General features: G+C 44.9%; 1 long non-coding RNA gene across 1 annotated transcript in view; it reads left to right on the forward strand.

Annotated features, from left to right (window-relative positions):
* Positions 1–20,442, forward strand: part of LOC132346989 (uncharacterized) — a 356,734-nt gene that overhangs the window by 93,217 nt on the left and 243,075 nt on the right. The gene's annotated exons all lie outside the window — the stretch shown is intronic.

A 20,442-nucleotide genomic window follows, 5' to 3' on the forward strand; every position in this document is an offset into this window, starting at 1 on the left:
TTTCATGTGGGAGAACAACTGGCAAATGGTGGTTTGAGATGGAAAGATGCGAAGCACAGGGACACATTTAGCTTTCTGAGCATCTCCTGGTTCCGCAGGGTGATTCTGGGCTCACTGCAGCAGATGGTCCCTTTTTTCAGCATTTAGACAATGCTGCTTGCTAAGGTGTTAAAAGTGATAAAAAACCTGCCTACCAATGCAGGAGCTGTGGGTTCAATCCCTGGGTTAGGAAGATCCTCTGGAGAAGGAAATGGCAACCCACTCCAGTATTCTTGCCTGGAAAATCCTATGGATAGAGGAGCCTGGTGGGCTACAGTCCTTGGGGTCACAAAAGAGTTGGACACAACTGATCAAATGAAAACAACCACAATTTAATCTATAATCCAGCTCATGACTACTGCCTTGAGTTCGCTTCTGTCAACTCTTTCTTTCCATGGCTGACTTCTTCCCATCTTTTGGGGATCAGCTCAAAAGCCACTTTCTCAGGATCCTTCCCTGACCATTCCCTCTCAACAAAGAACCACCCAACTCCCTGACATCACTGGGCTTTATTTCTTTCATTGACCTTATCAACCACCTGAAATATAGTCTCCCTCCCTCCCTCCCTCTCTGTGGGAAGATAAACTCCTAGGGGAAGATATCCTAGAGTGTAGATTGGTATTCAAAATAAAATATGTGCTTTATAACTCTTCATTGAATTAAAAATCCTAATCAGAAAATTTGAGAAACATGGGATGCTTAGATGAAAAGACTAAGGACTGAGACAGTCTGGATGGATAGTGTGTGTGCTCAGTCATGTCAGACTCTGCAACGCTTTGGACTGCAGCCTGCCAGACTCCGCTGTCCATGGGATTCTCCAGGCAAGAACAGTGGAGTGGGTTGCCATTTCCTCCTCCAGGGGATCCTCCCTACCCAGGGATCAAACCCACGTCTCTTGCATCTCTTGCGTCGGCAGGTGGATTATTTACCACTGGCGCCATCTGGGAAGCCCGTAAGGGGTAGTGTATTTCCTGTTGATGACAAGTGTTTAACTGGTCATTAAATAAACAAATTTATTGAACATCTATTATGTGTCAGGCCCTGTTCTGTAGCAGCAACTAAAACAGGCAAAAATCCTGTCCTTATGGGACTTGCAGCTTAGTGAGAGAAGAACCTCCGTATGACCAGCAGCCACCGTGTGCTGAGTGCTTACTATCTGCTGGAAACCGTGTAGAACACCTGTGATGTCAGTTATAAGAGTCATAGGCGGCGAGTACTACTGTTCATTTTACTTCTTCTTGGTGAGGACCAGTTGCAGAGCAGTTAAATACATCACCCAAGTAAACTTGGCCATGAGCAGGAGAGCAGAGACTCCTCTCAGGTGGTGGACTCCATCCCCACCTCAGAGAAAATATAATCTCATTTAATTGTGGCCGGAAGTCTATGCAGTTGACGCTGTAATCAGCTGTCTTTTCCTGATGAGAAAATGAAGTTGTTTTGCTGTTTAGTCATTCAGTCATGTCTGACTGTTTGCGACCCCATGGACTGTAGCCCTCCAGTCTCCTCTGTCTATGGGATTTCCCAGGCAAGAATACTGGAGTGGGTTGTCATTTTTCCCCAGGGGATCTTCTCAACCCAGGGATCGAACCTGTGTCTCTTGCATTGGCAGGTGGATTCTTTACCACTAAGCCCCTCCCCCTCTCATATACAGATCATATATTTGCACTGAAATACTAACATCTTATGTCCACTGTAAAGCATAAATAAAAGTAAGTTAGAAGTTTAAATGAGCAACATTAAACTGAAATAAACAGCTTGTAATCTAATTATTTTATTAATTAATAGTAAAAGAAATCTCTGCTCTCACTAAACAAATTAGTGTTAAATGTGATCTGCAAGCAAAATTTTACATGTTTCTTGACTTGTGATGGCTTCATGTTATTATTTTAAAGCTGAGACCTCACATGTTCTTGGGATGAGGCCCATTATTCCATTTTCTTTGTGCTGAGCATCCAGTCATCCCCAAATTTAGTCATTTCAACCAATACTTTTATTTTGCTCACATTTTCTGGGTCAGAATTAGGAAAGGGTTCAGCTGGGGGCTCTTCATGTGGAGTCCCTCACTGGTGGAGTCCAGTGGGGCTTCCCTGGCAGCTCAGATGGTAAAAAACCCACCTGCAATGCTGGAGACATGGTTTGATCCCTGGGTTGGGAAGATCCCCTGGAGGAGGGCATGGCAACCCACCTCAGTATTCTTGCCTGGAGAATCCCATGGACAGAGGGGCCTGGAGGGCTACAGTCCAACCCACAGGGTCACAAAGAATTGGACACGACTGAGTGACTAAGCCCAGCACAGTGCTGGCCAGAGTTGCAGTCATATGAAGTATGAAGATTTGATGGGCTGATGTTCAGGGGGTCACATTCACATGACTGGAGCCGTGGGACGCAGCTGGGGCCGTTGACCAGGGCACAGTCCTGTGGCGTCTCCATGATGGTGGTCTCAGTATAGCTAGACCTCTAACCTGTCAGCCTGCTTCCCTCAGAACAAACGTCAGGAGAAGACCAGATGGAGAGGCTGCCTGGCTTTTCCTGACTTAATCTCAGGAGAGGGTTCCTTCCTTCCTAAGATGTCCATCCAAGCAGTTATATGCCTGTCCAGATTTAAGAACTTAGTGGGGACTTAGCTGTGCCTCTTTGGAGAAGGAAATGGCAACCCACTCCAGTGTTCTTGCCTGGAGAATCCCATGGACGGAGAAGCCTGGTAGGCTGCAGTCCATGGGGTCGCACAGAGACGGACACGACTGAAGCGACTTGGCAGCAGCAGACTATGCCTCTTAATAAGCAAATAGTGGGATCACACTGTGAGCCACATGTGGGATGGGAGATACTGTTGGATACATCCCTGGAAAATATAATCTGCCCCCTTCACCATTACAAAATCAGTATCTTATTAATAGATATTTGTGGAATACCTACCATGTGTCAGGCAAAGAATATGGGAAGTAGTGTTTTAAAAATTAAGTCCCTGCCCTTCTGCAGCCTATATTCTAATACAAAAAAAAAAAAAAAAATTGGGCAATTGATACAACTGTAAATCTATATGTAAAATAATCTTCTTGATAACTCTATGGGTTTTGATATCTTGGCAAATCTAGGTGATCATCACTTTTTTTTTTTTAAATCTCACAATGTAACTGACGACGAACTCATAGGAATGGAAGAAGTTTTGCTATTTTCTTATTGAATGCAGATTCTTTGCATTGTTGACATTTCCTTCAACTCAGATCTCCTTGCAGGAATTTTTAAGCCACTCCTCCATTTTCTAAGAGTTGCTATACTTAAGAGCGTGTGTGTGTGCTCAGTCGTGTCCAACTCTTTGTGACCCCCATGGACTGTTAGCTTGCCAGGCTCCTCTGTCCATAGAGTTTCCCAAGCAAGACAACTGGAGTGACTTGCCATCTGCAATGCCAAGGGATCTTCCCGACCCAGGGATCGAACCCCTGTCTCTTGGGTCTCCTGCATTGGCAGGCGGATTTACCAGTGTGCCCCCTGAGAAGCCCCCATAGTGAGGAGCAAGTAGTGAAACCTTTGGATCCTTATTACTGGGCACGTGTAAACTGGAAAAACCTGAAGATGCTGTAGGCTGGAAGGCATAAGAATTGTGCTGGGTTGTAGGATTCCCATCTTTTTTCAGGATTCCTGCAACCCCATATGCAACTGACTCAGATCTAGTGAGACAAGTGCCAAGCTGCTTATTAAAAATATAACACAGCTTAATTCCTTTCTTATTTTTAGTATGGAAATAAGTATAAATAGAAGATCTAATGTCGCCTTTTTTTTTTTTCCTAGTTTCAATTTTTGAGGTCACTGCTCTAAACAAAAACAGAAAATGCTTCCTTGTTCTTAGTTAACGAGTGTGATGCTTCCAGGAAGGACATAGTCCCCCTTGATGAAGCAGCGCCCACCTCATCTCCTTGTGTGCTTTCCCTTGACTGACGAAGCAAAAGGAGCTAAAATAAGTTCTGTCTTGTAGGAAGTTGCCTGACACACAATGCTGTTCAAGTGAAAGCAAATGCAAATGAGGAGCTTGTGATAGTTTAAATAAATAGAGGGCGACATTTTTATTTTTTCAGTTGCTTATCTGCTTTGGGCGGGGACTATGCTTTGAAGAATCATACAAATGTTTTTGTCCATGTATTAGAATATCTCAAGCTTTTCTTCTGGAAACCTTTGTGCTCTTGTTGCAGGAATCTATAGAGTGATACATCTCTTGTAAATGGAGATGGAATGTGAGATATTGTTGTTCCTTTCTTGCCAGGGGCCACTTGCTTTTATTTCTGAGTTGATGCATCAGTGACCAGGCTTATTGCTCCCAGAATCCATGTTAAAACACATAAGCCAGAGATTTTCTCGGCTGTGCTATGAACTCATTCTGAGCTTATCTCAATTCTGGTTAAATAATTCAAATATGAATAGCAACAAAGCTGTGAGCAGCAATGCTAATGTTAATTCTAACAGCTGAGAGTTCCTCAGTGCCTCCTCTTTGCCAGGTACTGTGTGAGGTGGTCACACAGAGTTACTCTTTACTCCTCCCAGCAGCCCTTTGAGTATATACTATATACTTCAGGAAGTGCCCTGAGGTTCAGAGAAATCAGACAACTTGAATAACAATGGCTGAGTGCAGGACCACCTGTATAGTGTGAAGTCAAAGTTGCATGGTTAATGGCTTCTGTGTCTGTATTATTAGCCCTGTGTTCATGCTATGCTAATACCAGAGGTTGTAGGCAGAATTCTAGAATGATCCTTGGTGTCAGTTGCCTTGGATAATCCCCCCACCCCACCCCCTTGAGTGTGGGAGGAACCTGTAAATAAGATGAAAAAAGGATTTTGGATTTTTTTCACTCCTATGGAAAAACGGATTTTGCCTATATGAATTAAGATGCATAATGAATTGACCTCACAAGAGGGAGATTGTTGTGGGTGGGCCTGGCTTTATCAGGTGAGCCTTTGAAGGAGAAACGGAGCTGTTCATGAAGAAAGGTTTAAAGCATGGAAGGGATGTGACATGAGTAGGGGTGTCTATTGCCAGCTCTGAGGATGGAAGAGGCTACATGGAAAGGAGTCTGGGGGCCTCTATGAACTGTGAGTGGTCCTTGGCAACAGCCACAGAGAAAAACAGACTTTAGTCCCCCCTAGCCTTAAGGAACTGGATATTTCCAGCAATCTGAAGGAGGTAGGAAATAGATCTGCCTCTAGCAGCAGATACAAATGCTGCTCAGCCAGGCCCTGGGCTTCAACCTTGTGTGACCCAGAGCAGAAAACTCAGCCATGCCCAGCCTGGACTTCTGGCCTGTTATAGACCAAGAGCTGATTAACGGGTGTCATTAAGCTGTTAAGTTGATTGTAATGAGTCACACAGCGGTAGCAAACTATTGGAGCACGTATGCCTTTTCTGTACTTAGATTAACCACAACGTGGTTCTTTCTTTTGGTTTTTAAAAACCATCTTTGCATTCTGCTTTACACACAGCAGGTGCTGTGAACGTGGAGAAGAGGGACTGCGTGTCTGGTTAGGAATGCAGGCTCTGGAGCCAGAGTGCCCACATTTATGCCAGGCACTGGGTCTTTCTGGCTGTGGAAACTTGGACAGATCACTCAGCTGTCTAGTGTGAAATGAGAATGAAATAATCATACTAGCTCATGAGGCGGAGGTGAGGATAAAATGTGAGGATAAAATGAAGGTGAGGATAAACTTTATTTGCATGTAAAGTTCCCAATGCAGAGTAAGAACTCAATAAAATGTCAGTTATGATTTGTGTGTGTTTCGTGCATGAACCAATGAATTTTAACCACTTTGGAGAGAAACCTTCTAAGAATCTCCCAAACACATCTCTACCTGTTGAAGATGAGCTTATGGAAGTCTTTGTAAACTTTTCTGGGCTACTTGTTATTAAATTATCAATGTATCTAGACTGAAGAGGCATCTTCCGACTCCACGGAGAAGTGGGGCCCTACCTTGAACGGTCTTGTTTCATATGATGTGTACCTGAATTTCTCTGGGGAGAGGATTTGTGCCCTTCGAGTGAACCATGCACACATTGGAATATCTTGGTATCTGCTGTAAAAACTGTCTGTTCTTCAGTCTTATCAGAAATTCCTCTGACTATGGCCATGTGCTTTTCCAACAGTCACCTCGGGTTTTCCCAAATGCCATGAGATGAGAAATCCACACGATCCATCAAATCTTCCCGACTCTGTTTGCCTGGGCAAATCCATCTCCCCCCTCCGATGTTTAGGGACGGCGCCCACCTGCCCCCCGGCCCCTCCAGTTTTCCATTCATCGAGTTGGGAGAGGAGAGAGTGGGGCTGGGATGTTACTTCCTAGGTTCCCTTCCTCTGGGTTTGTCTTGGCTCGTGTCTCCTTGATGCCGCTGTAGTCAAGGCGGTGTTCTCCACCCAGCTTTTCCTTCTTCCTGAGTCTGGAAACTCCTCTGAGCCCTGCCCCGTCAGGCTGGGGACGGTGGCGCTCCCTGGCTGTCCTGTGCCACATGCTCCCTTACTGAGTGGTCTGTGAAGCACCTGAATTTGAGAGTGGTGCCTTCTGATTTCTGCTGAGCCCTTGACTGGTAGACCCAGACCGTTAGATTTTTTACTACTAGTTGTATAGGAGCCCGTAGATTCTAATTCTCTCTCTCTCGTTAGCAAAGCCATTGGGTTTGGCAGCCTCTGTTTTGACTATTCTGAGGTTTATTTCTTATGCCTCTGCTGACTTTTGGTTTATTCTAGATGTGGACGTTGGCAGAGACGTGAGCTCTGAATGACTGAGTTACGTGGAATGTTTTGTTATCAGGGCATCCCACACATCTCATCTTATTTTGCAGCAAGTTCAGGTCTGAATCCACTGAAACAAGAACTGGAATGATGAAAGAGCCAACCCTCAAATAAGACAATTTTTAAAGGTTGTTTGTTTATGTCTCTAGCAAAACAGGATTGTCCCTTGAATTCCATTTTCTCCAGACTGTTTTGGAAACCCCTGGAAATGGAGAGCACATTTGGCTCTGATAGGGAACACTTCTATTTTGCATATTGACATGCATTTTAACAAGAAAAAGGTCAGTGGCGGGGACGGCACTGCTTGTCGGCGTGACAGCCGACATTTACCTGAGCCTTCTCCACACGCTGCAGTTTAAAACAATTTAGTAAAATAATTGTCATGATTGATTTTTCTTTTCTTTTTGGACCCAGAATTCACCCTTGTGGCTCTAGGGCTAGGTAACTTTCAGAAGCTTACATTTCCTTTTATTGAAATTCATTTCTTAAGTTCTGGGTGGATGACAAACTTTGATTACAGTCACAAACTCTTTTATGTCTGTGGGTGAAAGCTGGTGAACCTAGAGGCTCTTGACATATTCTTTGAGCAACGTCTGTTCATCGAGTGACATTAGAATGGCAGAACATGAGTGGCTGGGATTTTTTGGAGCATAATCTTCTTGCTGGTAAATCACACATCTTCTGAAGATGTCGGTAGGGGCCCTAAGAGGAAGGTGGGCAATAGACATTGGTGTCACAACAGTAACGGCCTTGGTGCTCAACCTCATAATTCTAGGCCCATCAATGGTAGGGTCATATTTCAACCAAAGGAGAAGAGAAAATAGTTTATATTTAGAATGTCTTACAACTTTCACCGATAAGAAAAGAGGGATGTAGTTGGAGAGCATAAATGACGATGCTTAGATCAAAACAAGGGAAGAGGTGCCTACAGAGGGTCATAAAAATATCAGGAAAAAAACCCGGTTCTATTTGAGAAACTTTATTGATCATTTACTGTGTGTGCTCTGTCTGGGAATTTTGTGCTTCTCAGAGACTCTTAACAAGAATGATGTCATGTTTTACATCAATCTGCCTAGCATCTCCCAGAAAAGGGGAAACACAATTATCTGCAGTAAATAGTTGCTGACTGTTCCATTGCACCAACTGTCCGTCCTTCCGATTTTCCATAGTATCATTCTTCTCCATTCTCAGCCCATGAGTGCTGGAAGCTGATCTCATTCCTGCTCCCAACTCAAGGGGTGGGCGCGTGACCACACTGAGCCGATTAGCACAACATCGGCTTGGCTGGCCCTCTGACCCACAGTGTTTCAATAATATTCTATCTTAGAATCGCAGAACCAGAGGAAGACATGTTCTTATCTGCTGTACTTGCCCCCTGTAGGATTTCTAGGTAATGTAATTCTATAATTTCTGGGGGTTTCCGCATACAGAAAGCATGCCTGAAAATGCAGCTAAGCAAAGTAGAAATCAGAGTTTAGAGACTGACAGAAATCAAGTCCTTCAGATGTAAAGTCGAGTCCTTAGGATGTAAAACATAGACTTGTTAGAGGCTATGAGACGCACAAAATCACCAGAGAGAGCACACATGGTAAGTGATACATGGTAAATGATCAGTCAGTTCAGTTCAGTTCAGTCGCTCAGTCGTGTCCGACTCTTTGTGACCCCATGAATCGCAGCGCGCCAGGCCTCCCTGTCCATCACCAACTCCCGGAGTTCACTCAGACTCACATCCATCGAGTCAGTGATGCCATCCAGCCATCTCATCCTCTGTCGTCCCCTTCTCCTCCTGCCCCCAATCCCTCCCAGCATCAGAGTCTTTTCCAATGAGTCAACTCTTCGCATGAGGTGGCCAAAAAGTTTCTCAAATTGACCTGTGATTGTTTTCTCGTGGTTTTATGACCCTCCCTGGGCACCTGCTACTTTCTCTTGATCGGTCATCATGTGTGCCCTTCAGGCACATCCTTCTTTCCCCATCAGTGGAAGAAGTAGGACATTCTACCTCCTGAAATGTCGACTTGACGCGTAAAGCTCTGGTTGACACCTTGGAGGACGTATGTGTGGAGAACGATCAGCCTCCAAAGACGGCATGTCCTAATTTCCCAACTCTGTGATGTGTTTCCTTCTGTGGCAAAGGGGATATTACAGACGGATTAAGTTAGAGAGGTTATCCAGGTGGGCCACGATAATCAGTGGGGTGATCAGATAGCGATGGGGATCTCTTTGTGCTTTTGAGCTGCAACAGGATGATGAAGAGGAGCCATTTGTGTAGAGTAGGGCCTGTTCAGGTGTTTTAGGCAGGAGAAATAGTTAGGCAAAGGTGGGTGGGAGCTTTGTGTATTAGAAGGCCATTGTGACAGGCCATCAATAAAAATGGAGAAAGATAAGGTCCTTTAGAGCCTGACCAAGATAAAGGAAGTTGGTCTTTATTTTAGGAAGTCATTGGCTCCAATGTGAATTTCAAAGCCATCTCTCTGGATGGTGCCGTTTCAAGCACGTGACAAGCTGGTCCACCATGTGGCGTGGTCCAATTCTGTCATGCCAGTTTTCAGTGGTCCCTCCCTCCTGGGGCCTTAAAGATGATATTATGGCTGACTGCTAATGTTCATATGAATTATGGTCCTGGACAACGCAGCTAGGCTGCCTTTACTTATTTATTTTTTTGTGGTTTCTACATCAGATACAGCTTTCTACAAGGCTGATAAATATAAGTACTTGGGAGTATTTTATGGATCAATGAAATATTAATGGACCTGGAGGTGCTTTAAGTTTATTTATAAGGCTGGGTCATCTATAGGTCAAATACCATTATAGCAAATGCAATTGTAATGAATATCTTTGATAAATTTGGTTTTTAAGCCCCAACCCATGACCTACTTATTTGCAACAATATGCCCTCTAGGTCTACAATTCCTTAAATCCAATTACAAAAACAAACAAACAAACAAAAAAAAAACCCTCAAAAATCAAACAATCCCCCACCCCCTCAAAAAACCCCAAACACACACCTGAGAACCAAACTTGGTTTTAAAAAAATTTATAAATCATTAATCTGATAACCAATATTGAATTAAACTGACATGAATATCTATACTTTATTTATCTTGCTGAATGGGAGCATTCATATGGCTCACTGCAGAAATATTGTTTGGTAACAGGGATCTGTCCCCAGTCCCTTTAGGGAGTGTTACTTAATATATTTGCTCTGAATTATCTAAGATTCAAGTGATACCTAAATTTCAAAATATATTGGACCTAAGGAGTTCCAGATGGAGGATTATGCCGCAACCATCCATGAACATTTCTTCAGGATGCATCAGAAAAGCAAGTGAATTGCAATTGATAATATTTGAAAGTTGGCAGAAACATTTAAGAAATTACAGGTAGAAAAATAGCACAGATACTAATAGTAATAGTTGCATTTGTCCACCCCACTAAGTTTACAAAACATTTATATTATAAATGTCTATTTTGTCTGTGGATGAAGAGGGGGAATTTTATCCTCCTGTAAACTCTGTGAGGTCAGGGACTGTAATGATGGTTTTCATCACTGTATTCTTAATCTATAACTGAGCCTGATAAATTCAATAAATACTTGCAGAATGCAATGAAGTCAGTTGAGCAGACTGGGATCAGATTTTAGGTGACCCACTCAAGTTCTGGGATTGGTGGACTGGAACTCAGGTCTTCCAATACCCACACCAAAGTTTTTTCTCCCTATATTATCAATGTCTTGCCAAAATGAAAAGAAATTGAAATCCCTTCTGAGGTCATCCAAGAGATTAGACTATAAAGGAAGAAGAGGACTGCAAGGGTTTTTTTGTTTCAGTTGCACTAACTTGACTGATCTATGTAAATAGCTAAGGGCTTTGTTTCTGGATAAAAAAGTGATTCTAATGGGTTCTAATCCGAAAGCATCACTGGCAGTGGAAGATTGTAAAAGCAAACTCTTCACTCTGAAAAATAAAACCTATTAAATTCGAGGCACTGTGATTTTCCAGTGTGAGACTGTGTAGCAGCAATTAAATTCTATTGTGTGTCTGCAGTCCTTGTTACCGACGAGGTTCCATATTATTAACTGAGATTCTAAGAATATCAGCTCTCCTTAGCAAAGTGCCATTCTGCTCATGTGAAACAATTTGCATACATCTGATTTGCCCTTGATTTGTCGCTCCCTTATTCCCTGCATCCTGTTTAGAGCCCAGTCCAATAGACTACATCTTCGAATATAATCTGTGTGTCCACTTCTCTACCCTCGTGGTTACCGTTCAGATGCCTCTGACAGCTCCCAAGCTGGCCTGTGTGCTCTGTTCTTGACACGGCAAGCAAACTGCTCTCTTAAAACATGGAAACTGTCTTAAGCTGTGTTCCCTGGCAGCAAACCCTAAGACGAGGATGTGTGTGAAATAATTTGTTCAGGAGCATTCCCAGGAAAGAGCAGGATGGGAGTGGGGAATGGGGCCAGGGAGGAAGGGAGGCAGAGCAAGCGTGCAAACTCAGAGTCCTGGGGAAGGCGGCAGCCCATGGGGGCCCTGGAGCACAGACCACACCTCAGACCGCCTCAGCTGGGAGCAAGGGGGCTGGGGCACTGATACCGCCCGTCCCTGTCAGTCACTGGTCAGGGCTGCAGCCGGGAGTCCTACATTCCCCGGCAGCTCAGGCTCGGAGTACGAAGGAAGGAGAGTATCCTTACGACAGCCCCAGGAAATAACCTGGTGGTGACGGTTTAGTTTGTAAGTCGTGTCCGACTCTTTGTGACCCCATGAACTGTAGCCTGCCAGACTCCTCTGTGCATGGGATTTCCCAGTCAACAGTACCGGGTGGGTTGCTGTTTCCTTCTCCAGGGGATCTTCCTGATCCAGGGATGGAAACTGGTCCTCCTGCACTGCAGGCGGATTCTTTACCAACTGAGCCACCTGTTAGTTTCACCGTACTGGCACAGAAACTAAAGTACAAGGTGTTCACATAAATCGCCCACATCCACACCCTCAGGAGTGGTGGAGACAGACCCTGACCCTGGAGGTCTTAGTGTCTGTCTTCTTACGCACGGCTTCAGATGATGCTCTAACGTCTCACAGACAAGGAGGGTGGCAAGTAGCGGGAGTGCCAGGGGAGATCTACAGAATTACCGCCCAGCAGCTTTCCAGAACCAAGAGGACAGAGACTTGAGACACAAGTGCAGTGGGCGATTCTGAACTTGGTCTTTTTACTACAAAAGCCATTCTTAGGACACTTAAAGAAATACGAGTGGGATATTTCTGAATGTTCATTGGTAGGCTATATAATGCTGGTTTCCAGATTTTGATGGTTGATTGTGGTTAAGTAAGAGAAATTTATGTTTGTAGAAAATAGACACTAAAGTGTTTGGGGCCTCAGGTCAAGTTCATGGAAAAATGGTTCTTTTTTCCTTACTTGTAACTTTACTGCACTTTTGAGATGGCTTCAAAATGAAAAAAAAAAAAAAAAAAACAAACCTGAAAATCCTCAAGCAGCACTTATTGAATAATTATCTTAATTGCAATGCTTAGCTTTGAATTTCAAAATAGATATTTAGTATGAACTTAGTCTTAAAAGCCAGGCTTTTTTTATAGGAAAGCACTGTTATTCTGGCTGTTTCCCAATCTGAGCTTGTACACCTCAGGAACCAAGGCTTGCAGGCAGATCACAAAGTAAAACTTAGAGTGGGAAAGGTGAGGTGATGAATTCAGAGAAATTTCTGATCTCGCAAGACTGGAAAAGCCCCCATAAAACAGAAGGAGGAGCCCAGAGATGTGGCCAGGATAGAGGCCAGCAGGAAGGCCAGAAGTATCCTAGCTCTAGGTTTGAGGTCACCTAGGACTTTGGGTCTAGAACACAATTCTTGCGTTTGAAGTTTTTGGAAACTTCAACCCACCTGGAAAGTTCTGCATTGGGCATGAGGATGCCCAGCTGGGCAACCTCTCAGGCTTGCCTTCCCCAAGAACAACAGCAAGGAAGCAAGCAGTCCCCATACCAAGGAGCACGTGGAGACGCTTGTGCGCCATTCGCCTGGAAGAAGACTGGTTTCAGGGAATGAAAGTCTAGATGACTGGGACTTCATGGCATGCTGAAAGGTAATGGTGAGATCCATGATCATTAATACCAAGTGCCAACACAGAGCCCAAAATGTAGGTGGTTTCAATTCCATCTTGGTAGATATCAGCCCAGAATGCCACTGATCATGACAGTCATTGCAGTAAGGATGGAGGAAGATACCCGAAGACCATGAACAGAAGGAACCCGTGTGAAGGGGAGATTGTGGGCCAGATATGCCTCCCCAGATCTATGAGTCTTTCTGTGGTACCCAGAGTATCTGGGGAAGTGGGCAAGAACTGAGACTGAAGAGGAACTCTGAAAGTTTGGAAAATACCCTAAAAAATAATTTAATAAAAGTAGTGATGCCTTCAATTGATAAATGCTGTCAGTAGTAATGACACTTGGTGGCAAAAATGGTTTCTATACTCTTGACTCCCCTTCCCCCATTTTTAACTCACCAGAGTCATAGTTACAAATGCCAACTTCTTTATAGAAACAATGAAGGTGATGAAAGCAATTAGGGGGTGTGAGGGTGAGGTGGAAAGCATCCTTTCATAATATGCTCAGAGAGATGTCCTCTAAAGCTGAGCCTCGGATAAAGACAAGAAAGCAGTGAGGGGGTAGTTGGGAGAAAACTGTGCTGGAAGAAGCAGCAGTCCAGGCAAAGGCCTTGAAATGTTAGCAAGCTTGACGTGGCTGAGAGCCCCTGGAGGAGGAAAGGGCAGCCCACGCCAGTATTCCTGCCTGGGAAATCCCATGGACAGAGGGGCCTGGCAGGCTACAGTCCATGGAGTCACAAGAGAGTCAGACATGGCTTAGTGACTGAACAACAGCAGAACAAATGGTTACAGTCACGAAAGGAGGTGATGAGGCTGGAGCTTGGAAAATTAGTGGTGGAGGGACTTTTCTGATGGCTCAGTGGGTGAGAATCTGCCTCTTAGCGCAGGGTACATGGGTTCCATCCTTGGCCGGGGAACTAAGATCCCACATGCCGTGGGGCAGCTAAGCCTGCATGTCACGACTGCTGAGCCTGAGCACCTCGACTAGAAGCCTGTGTGCTGCAAACTCCAGAGCCACGCACTCTGGAGCCCACACACCACAGGGAAAGTTGCGGAATGCTGCGGTGGAGATCCAGCGTGCCACAAGTAAGACCTGATGCACCCAACAATAACTAAGTATGTACTGAAAAGAAACAAGTCGGTGGTGGGGCGACGGAGGGTAAGGAGGGAGCGGCAGCAGGGTCAGGCTGTGGAGGGCCCGGCGGCCGCAGCGAGGAATGCTGGGTTTATAGGAAGCATGACGGGCACTTGAAGAAGCTTAAAATGCAGAGTGCAGTTAATGCACATATATGGAGTCTGCAAAGACGGTGCTGATGGAGCTCTTTTCAGGGGAGCAGTGGGGACACAGACCCAGAGACCAGACTTGTGGACACTGTGGGGGAAGGAGAGGCAGAGACAGACTGAAAGAATAACACTGAACACACGTCAGCGTTGGCGAAGTGGGTAAACGGTGGAGATCGCTGCCGGACACGGGAGCTCACACCCGGCGCTCTGTGACCACTCGGAGGGGAGGCAAGGGGTGGGAGCGGGGAGGGAGGCTCAACGGGGAGGGGGCGTGTGTATACCTATGACTGGTTCATGGCAGAATCTAACACAGCATTGTAGAGCAATTATCCCCCAATTAAAAATAAATAAAATAATTAAAAAAAGGTTTATGTCTTAGAGTGATCATTAAGGCCCATTGGGTAGAAATGGAAGCTCAGAGAATAAGAAAGAGGCTGTTACAATGAATAATAAGACATGGAGTGAAGTGGGTGGATTCAAGATTTAATTTGGAGGTAAACCCCCAGAATGGCTGATGGATTGGCTGTGGGAAAAGAGGAAAAGTGAGAAATTAACGATAATTCTCAAGGTTTCAGCTTGAATGAGTCACTCTGGTGGAGGAGTAGATGGAGCCGTTGACTGAAACGATAAGATTGGAGCAGAAAAGTCCCGGGCACTGTTCCAGTGCGGACGCCTGGCTTCTTCCTGAAGAGCATCTGTCGGACTACGATCTTCGTTACCAACATCGAGGACCGCGACAGCGCATGCAATATATCTAATGTAAAGCCATTTCCGAGGCCTGTATCTTCATGTAAAGTTTTCAGTTAGTTGGTAGTTTATTAATGGCACCGTTTACATTTGCCCCTGGATGTGTTGCTGTAATTAAAATAACTCCTGAATTTATCACTTGAGCCCAGAAGAATGAATAAAGGCGTTACATGATGGAATAAGTCTCTTTGATATGAACAACCACATAAAGTTTTCTGACACATATAATGTTTGACGTCAGTCAGAAGAAAGATGCAACAGAAATATTGCATGTTTAAAGCAGAGCTGAAAAAGACTAAAAAAATCCCATATTGCATAAAAGAAAGAGTTAGGTTGCCACCAATGTGAAAGGAAATCAATGACACGACTTTGGAGACTCATTTCAATCTGTTGTTGACATTGTTTTCTGGGAGTAATTTTCTCAAAATGTTAACAGTATTGAGTTTGCCTATTGATTCTATTATTTTTGACCTTGCATGAGTGTGGGCTAATCTTACATGCCATAAAATTTCCTTTCACAGCTAAAATTATTGTGTGACTCTGGAGGAAACCTCCGATCGGGTCAGGCACCCTCCTCAGGGTTTTGATGAGGGTATAAGCAGCAATAATGAGTTATGTTGACTTCCAATACACTTTCATGTTGTTTACATTTTATTAAATGGTTTAAGCAGGGTCATCATGTAAATGATCAACGTATTGACTGAAATGCTCAAGCCTAGATGGATTGAAGGCCAGAGACAGCCAACCCGACTGGCCAGCTTGAATTTGAGTCAATAACATAAATACGTATTTGGTTACAGAATCAAAGCCAACTTCATATTCATTATTCTGAAATCCCCGCTGAATAAAGAGCTGCAAAGGATACTATTGGAAGACACCTTTTCTTCTTATAGAGTCAGGCTCCCAGTTACTTCCTCTTAAAAAAATCCAAATAAAACAACAACAAAAAATCCAAACCGAGTGAATTCAGCAGAGTTCAGGAGAGTTTGCTGAAGACAGAGTGAATTGGAAACCAAAAGCTCTTGAATGGTTTTCCTGGGAAAAGAATAGATTTATTGTCTTTCTAAAGGGGAAGGTTGGCAGCTGTATTTTCAGAGTCTTTATGAAAAAGTCCCAGCATGCCAGTCACATCCCATCCGCTCCCCCCCTGCCCTCCCACATATCTCCATAGGAGGTCAAACCACCTGTGAAGGACACACCCCACTCCACCCTGGCAGCTCCCCAGGCTGTCTGCAAAGACATTTCAGGATTTACTGGCACGATGCTAATGGGTTTGCCCACACATACTTTGAAGAGGATTGCTAGAGGAGTTAATTTGCCTCCTAATGATTTAATTACATGCTACAGTTCTGCTCTACAAGAATAACAATGTTCCTTAGTTTCCTGCCTGGGGTGGAGATGCTGATTTTGGAGAATTTTGGAAAAGAGTGACATTTACTCTTCTTAGAGAGGCCAGTTGAGTCACTGGGGAAGGGGGGAATATTTTTCCATTGCCACAAAATAACTTTTTTTTCCCACTCATCCATCAGGGAGTGAGGGTAACAGAGATGACCATAATCAGATGTGCTGTGGTTTTCATTCACATTCTCTTGATTGAGGCTGTGAAGTAATATCAGTTTTTATTTTCATATAAGCTCAGTGAGGCTTCTTGGCTTGCCTGATACAGAAAGTGGATGAGCTAGGAGTCCCACTGAAATCTTTTGACTTGAAAACCCCATTTTTTCCCAATACTTGAGCACCTTTCTATAGCTTAAAAGGCCTTCCTCTGCCATGCAAGTTGAGCTCTTTGGAAGCAGATCCTAAAACAGAATTGGAGGTTTAAGACGTTTACTGGAGTCAATGCCTGTAGAAAGACAGGAAGGAACCACGGCTGGGTGGAGGCAGAGGTTGCACTGAAGTCCGGCCCCGTAGGGCGAGCTCTGGGGCTGACGTCGGCTGTCACAGTGTCCTGCGGGCAGAAGTGGTCAGACCTTTGGCTCCCAGCTCACTGTGTCACTCCACCAGCTGCTCAGAGGGTGTGAACTCCTGGCGGTTGGCATTCACAGCTGGAGCAGCTCCTGAATTCACGGAGGGACAGCTGGGCAGTGAGCCTTCCCCGCAGGAAGATTGGAGCGGCACTTCTCTGTCTACAGAACAGTTTTCAGGTGTACCCACAGAAACCCTGATCACCCAAGAGAGAGGAGGAGGTAGAAAAACTGGAGGCTTCTGCATCAGGATGCCTTGATTCATATCCCCAATCCACCTCTTCCTGGCTAGGGCATGTTGGTAGGCTACTTGAAACTTGAGATCAATTGAAATTATACCCGGCATACTGACAGCATTTGATTGAGTTATGATGAGGACTAAGGGTAATTTCTATAAAGTATTTCTGATCAGAACCTCTGGAGAAAAGGCCCAGATTCTGGGCCACTCATCAGGCTCCCAAGTGCAGATCTGATCACGCCGCCTCCTTGCTAGCGCTGTCTTTCTGCTCTGGGTTCTCCCAAAGCACGGTGAGAACACTTTGCCCCGTTGCTGGATTATCCTCTAGGTCCTTCGTTGTGAATCCCCATCCCAGGGAGGCTGGGAATGAAAGAGGGGACTCTCAGACTATGGAGTCCTATAAATGGTTGTATCACTAACATGTTAGTCCCTCCTTGGAACTCAGTGCAGCCACCAGTCCCCAGACAAGAGTTTCTCTCTTTTGCTCTGAGCTTCAGGGGAGGCCAGGCACCAGGACAGCTGGGTAGAGCTTGAGGCCAGAGGTGGCTGTGCACTTCTTGGCGTGCTCAGGATTCAGATGAGGGCAGGAGGATACTCCTGAATGTTTTTTGAGTGCCTATTATGTGCTGGCCACCGAGTCATGCCTTTTATGTGAATTTCTCATTCAGTCTTCACAGCAGCAATTTTAAAAAGGTATTATCTCTGGCCACATTTTAATGAGCAAACTGAAGAGGGCTGCAAAAGATGAGGAGATTTCTTTAGTCCCTATGGCTAGCAAATGCTGGCGCTCAGAGTTGGACCAGGGCAGTCTGACACCAGGCTCAAACTGAGAGGAAAATGGGAAAGGGCAGGAGAGTTGGCTGCTCCCACCGGTGGAGGCTGTGGGCCCTGGCGGCCCTGTGCTGGCCTCGCTGCGGTGGGCTGCAGGCCCTTTTCTGTACTGAAGGTTTCCTTTTCCTGTTTATCCTACGTGTCCTGGCTGAACTTTATCTCCCTGCAGCTTAGATTCTTCCAAGGTCCTGTTGTAGGTGCTTGCGTGTTTGACGTATATGAAATAACATGCAGAATCCTAGATGGGAGCTTCACTGGCAATCTGTAACAAGTCTTCCCTATTCATTGGACTTTTCCGTCTGATAACTGTCAGTTTTTAAATGTTCTCTGCCTCCATGCCTGGTATCATGTGGAATTATTATCAATGTTACTTCTATGATGTATATCAGTTGAATTGTACTTAAACTTCATATAAGATAATCCCTGAATGTAGAATTCTATAGTCAGATCCTCCTAGGTTAAAAATCCTAGCTCTACTCTCTATGTGACCTGACCCAATTTTTTCAGTTTCGCTTCTCAAACGTCTCATCTGTAAAATCGGCAAAATGTTACTTATGGAGTTGCTCAGTGAGGTAACAGATTTAAATGTCTAGTTCTTATTACCATTATTACACAGTTTTCTATGAAGGATAAGAGAACAGATTTGAGGTTGTATTTTAATTAAGATGGGTTTTGTGTTTTTTATTTGACCCTTTTTTTCTTCAGGTCATGAGGAAAAGTGTATAAGGAACAGCGGTGTTTACTAGTAGTGTTTAGGAGTTGGAGTATATAGTGTTGTTTTCAAAGGGGAAGGATCTGAGGCTTCTAATGTGGGGTGGGGATGGCTGACGGGCTCTGGAACCTTTAAAATGGTCCTGGTGGACTCTATTTCTTAGCGGAAATAAAGGGACCTCCTTCCTTCCTGGAAAAGAGACACCGAGCGATAAACCAAGTACTCTCTTTGAAAATTTCCCCTGATATTTGTCCCTGGAGGAGTGTGCCTCAGGGAGATTTATTGTTCGAAGCTTTTAGCCTCAAGCTTAATTTTAAAAGTATGTATTCAATATTTCCCTAGAAACAGAGCAGCTCTATTTAGAAGTCATGGGTGCGCCCAAGCTCTGCTCAGAAGATTACCTCAAGTTTCACTTAATACCAGCCTCAGACCTGGAGGCGAATTATTTATTTCATCACTTGGAGAAGGGATTATCCTTTTTCACTTTTCCCATCAGTCCCTGCTATCTTGTAGGTGGGGATGTGCCTCTAAAGACAAAAAATGAGCAGGAGTAAAGCCAGAGCCCTTTGATATGTAAAAATATTTAAGTCAGGACATCACCTTCCCTTGGTGACTTGATCCACCCTACTTTATTTATTGGAAGGACTGCTGCTGAAGCTGAAGCTCCAATACTTTGGTCACCTGATGTGAAGAGCTGACTCATTGGAAAAAATTCTCATGCTGGGAAAGATTGAGGGCAGGAGGAGAAGGGGGTGACAGAGGATGAGATGGTTGGGTGGCATCACCGTCTCAATGGACATTGAATTTGAACAAACTCCAGGAGATGGTGGTCAGGGAAGCCCGGCGTGCTGCAGTCCACGGGGCCGCCAAGAGTCGGACCTGACTGAGAGACTGAAAACAACAACACCCATTCGCTGCAGTTCCCCCAGGAGCCACGTCTGAGATGAGGATTGGAGTTTGGTAGTTTATGCAGCAGTGAAGCCAAGAAACCTTGATAGGGGGAGTAAGAAGGTGAGCCAAGGGTGGGAAAGCGTGTTACCAAAGGAGTTACCACTCCACACGACTGGAACGTACTCCTGCTGGGGACCCACCAGAGGCAGGAGAACACACACTTCTGAGTTATCCACGCCAGGAGTGAGGCAGCTGGGGTGTTTGTATGCCAGTTTCTGTCACTTGTTGTTTGAAGGCTGCCTCAAGGGGCACTGATTCTCCGGCATCTCTGGTCTGCTGTGCTGCATACAGGGTCGACTTGGAAAGCAGAGAAAGTCCTCAGAGAAGACATCAGTCTAGTGTGTCCTGAGCGGCAGGGGCTGAGCAGATGGGGTTGGCACCCCATCAGATGATGATGGTGGCTGTGAGTGCTATCACTGGGTTGAGTCCTTGCCTTCCAACTTAAGTCTGTTGCAGCCCTGTGTTTGGTGCTGAGGTGGCACAGATGATTAAGATCAAGTCCTGTCCTTAGGATGCTCACAGTTTACTGAGGGAATTGAGACAGGCAAGTAACGAGTAATTTTGAGCCAGTGAGATTTTTATTATGATATATGGTACTTAATAATATGGGGCTTTCCTGGTGACTCAGTGGTAAAGAATCCACTTGTCAATGCAGAAAACACAGATTCAGTCTCTGGGTCGAGAAGATCCCTGGATAAGGGAACGGCAACCCACTCTAGTATTCTTGCCTGGAAAATCCCATGGACAGAGGAGCCTGGCAGGCTATAGTCCATGGGGTCACAAAAGAGTCGAACAT

Source organism: Bos taurus, chromosome 13 (genome assembly GCF_002263795.3).
Source record: "Bos taurus isolate L1 Dominette 01449 registration number 42190680 breed Hereford chromosome 13, ARS-UCD2.0, whole genome shotgun sequence".
NCBI lineage: Eukaryota > Metazoa > Chordata > Mammalia > Artiodactyla > Bovidae > Bos > Bos taurus.